The sequence below is a fragment of the Hyalella azteca genome, unplaced genomic scaffold, assembly GCF_000764305.2.
Source record: "Hyalella azteca isolate HAZT.00-mixed unplaced genomic scaffold, Hazt_2.0.2 contig5585, whole genome shotgun sequence".
Classification (NCBI taxonomy): Eukaryota; Metazoa; Arthropoda; class Malacostraca; order Amphipoda; family Hyalellidae; genus Hyalella; species Hyalella azteca.
The window spans coordinates 10374-14145 of record NW_025935769.1 but is presented as its reverse complement, the minus strand read 5'-3'; the positions used below and the strand labels follow the sequence as shown (position 1 = coordinate 14145).

Below are 3772 nucleotides of genomic sequence, written 5' to 3'. Positions count from 1 at the left end.
TACCCCGAACCCCTGCACATAATCAAGTGTATCAGTGAAAATTTCATGTGTTCTTGCGTGAAACACTCGCCCAAATTTATTTTTTGATCATACTAGCATATTTTGTCATTAATTTGATTGTTACACGACACTTATATCCTTAAATTTGTCAATTCTGAATCATTTCGTTTGCTACTCCTACTAGTGTACCTCGATTTTACCAAAGCATTTGACAGTGTTCCGCATGAGCGGCTGCTGCGTAAAGTGAAGTCTTTGGGAATTGAGGGAAACGTACTCCAATGGATCAGAGATTTTCTAGTAGGTAGACGACAACGTGTCAGTATTAATTAACTGAACCGTGTCAGACTGGGCATCAGTGCGCAGTGGCGTGCCACAAGGAAGCGTTCTTGGGCCTATTTTGTTCGTTGCTTTTATAAACGATTTGCCAGAAGCTGCTCCAAGTATGAACGCGTTCAAGAACAGACTAGATAAAGCTATGGAAAAATATATGTTCAGATTTGAAATGCCTAGCACCTTATCGAACTCGGTGGAAGTCTAGTAGCTACTTCAAACTATCGTCAGTCACGAAAAGATCCAGTCAAATGACACGATTTTATTAGATCTTCTGTGAACAAGGCACGACAAGAAAAAGAATCGGCGACAGGCCACATCAGTCCTACACTTCAGCGCCGAGATCACTATGTTATGTTATGTTTACTTACTTTAAACAATTTATTCTTCGTTCCTTTGGAAACCACAGGTGTTGAGGTCGCGCTAAGTCTGAACGCAGCAACATTGTAAGGAGGAGCATCAAGTTGAACGACGAGGAAATGGCAATATAATCTGCCACTAATATAAACTTATATACTATATATATACTTACAGTTTTAGGGAAAGTTCTCACTAGGTCGATGGCACCGACGTAGGAACATGATGCCATCAAATGAAGACATTTGTTTGATTTAAAGTATAAACACAAAGATGATCATTGTCTAAATTTGAGGGTCATTCTCCAAATGTCCAAATATTGATGTACTTATTGCCTTGTGGGGCTCATCCTCACCCAGTTTGGCCCGGCATAATATTATATGATCGAATGACTGATCGCAATGGTCACTTAATTTCTCTCAGTTTACGCTGTCATTTCAGCATGACCTTGTTTGTCGCGACGTTTTTCCGGTCATCCCACATTATATTGACTTGATTTTTCAACTTCATTTGGAAAAAGTTAGAGGATAAGGTGGACGATACAGAAATGTAATTAAAGCTAAGCACATTTTCTTAGTGAAGCAATACTCTGACAGCTGATAACTGTAATGTAAAAAAGAAATTTGCACAATGTTCGAGTGTAAGATTTTTGTAGGGGAATCGCTGGCGTGTGTTTCTTTCGAAGTAATCTTTTGATCACTCAACGGATGAATTCAAAAAATTGCACCTCCCGCTGTGAAGCCCAAAGGAAATCAGTTTGCATGTCGGTAATGTCTAGGCCTGACCCCGCCTATTCCCGTAAACGCTTGGCTATATAATGCCATGTCAGCTCGATTACTCTCACGAGTCAACGACGAGGTTTGACGAAGTTGGTATACATTCTACAGGTTCGTAGACTGCACGAGGAAATGGTCAAACTTTCGGTGAGCACCGTTTCATTAACTAAAGTAGATATATGTAATACATTGATACTTTAGATACTAGTATCAATAAGGTTTGATTATCTCGTCCTATTCTTGTACCTCGTAGCTTTTTTGCACATTTTTTACAGTTTAATTTGTAAGAGATTAACAATTATCCAAGAGAGATTAACAATTATCCAATTATAATTCGTTGCTTTCGAACTTTCCTCCTTACTGTCTTTCAACCTCTCCTTAATTAATCATTGGAAAATCAAAATGAGTTAATTAGTTTAGCCACTAGAGATCTAATGATGGATTTAGTTGTATAATCATTCCCAGTTCAATTAAATAAATGTTGGTGCGCTAAGTTAGTTGGAAATAAAGTGAACTCGAGGCCGTCAAAATGACCATAATTCTGACGTTAAATTTACTGTTTTCAATTTATAAGACGCAAATTCTGTTCACGACTTACTGAAGTGTCTATTCTACTGATTGATTATTTAGTTAATAGTGATAGTTTGGCATAGTAGACTGTAATTAAGTCGCAATATAGACCTGCTCTCGTATGTATTCTGTTCCGAATTTGCTCAAGGGTTTCTTCAATAATACATATTGATCAATTATTCAGTATTTATAAAATTTGCTCCAGTAAATTTCTTACATTCAATGCTAAGTTTATTTTAATGAAAGTTAAATGAGTAAAATAATGCATAGGAAAATATTTAGCATATTTTGTTGGCAGATATTAGATTTGTTTATGATTTTATTAGTTCACGTTGATAGATTAGTTATTCTTTATAACCATGACATCACGACCAAGCCCGAGTTCCGTATAACAGCGAAGACACTGAAGTTAAGCTGCATAATGTTTGATGTCATCTGTTAAATGTTGATAACAAATTAAACGTACTTATTGCATGATTAACTGAGCCACAAGTCGCTTGGTGTATGTCATTTAGCATAATATTTGATATTATCTGTGCAGGAAGATGTCCATCATTCTTTTGTGAGCACAGCAGCAGTGATTCTACTTCTGGTGAGCATCTTCTTGTTGTTGGTTTTTCTGCAGAATCTAAATCACTAATTTAAATATTTTTGTAATATCTAAGTTTTATACGAACCAATATTTTCATATTTATGCCTTGACGTATCTCATGTCTCAATATAGATAATTATGAAATTTCAATCAATCTAACACATATATAGATAGAATCGAGATGCCCATTTGACTAGATGCAAGCTTTTCAATAATAACTTCACATCCACAAATGCTCAATGTTATTGGCGTTGTTGCAGTCTCAGGTCGGTACAATGAAGCTCGTCCGCAGGCCAACTTTGTTATGTTTCAGTTGGTGCAGTCAGGAGCTGCAGCGATCACACTCAGGCCCAACACCCGCATGGAGTTCGCCTCCTTGAGCTGCGCTCTGTCGCGTGTGTGTGAGGATTGCTACAATCTCTTCATGGAGATCTACGTGTTCAGCAGCTGCAAGTGAGTGACTACAATAACCTATAGTCTTAAGTCACGGAATTGTCGCGTGTGTGTGAGGATTCTACAATCTTTTCAGGGGGATCTGTACGTGTTCAGCAGCTCAGACTGTATGAATACATATACAACCACTTTGGTTCGGGTTTGCTCGATATACGAGAATTATTCCTATTCTTTTATAACATTCCTTTTCCAAGAATGTATGTTCATCAAAATTATAGCAAGGGCACCATGTATTTAACAAGGAATTAAAAGTCATTCGGAATTAAAAGTCACTGAATTTACGGTACCGGTTGCTGTTCTGGTACATCTAAGAAAAGTAATATTCAATTTATTCAAAAAATGACTTGCTGAATAGATTTCTACGCAGTACAAGTAACTTTGCGGCATATATGCCATTCTTAACTCTCCTACCTAATTTCTGACGCACTGCACTTCACCAGATCAAACTGCTTCCGCAACGAGATGTTCCCGAAGTGCGTGAGTTACCTGCTACTGGACAACCGCATGGGCGACTTTGTTAGGAAAATCAACTTGGCCAGCGGTGACCGCTGAGCTGACCGCGGTGTCCACTGAACTGTCCTCGGTGGCCACTGAACTGTCCTTGCTGGAAACTGAACTGACCTCGGTAGCCACTGAACTACCCTCGGTTGCCAATGAACTGCCCTCGGTGGCCACTGAACTGCCTTTGGTAGCC

The 3772-nt window shown here is 38.5% G+C and overlaps 1 non-coding gene across 1 annotated transcript; it reads left to right on the top strand.

The window, feature by feature from the left end:
• Positions 1–1551: 1551 nt before the first annotated feature.
• LOC108675384 lies at positions 1552–2988 on the top strand. The gene is made up of 3 exons (XR_007156716.1): positions 1552–1610; positions 2575–2625; positions 2939–2988. It is a non-coding gene; the product is annotated as an uncharacterized LOC108675384 (transcript).
• Positions 2989–3772: the final 784 nt, after the last annotated feature.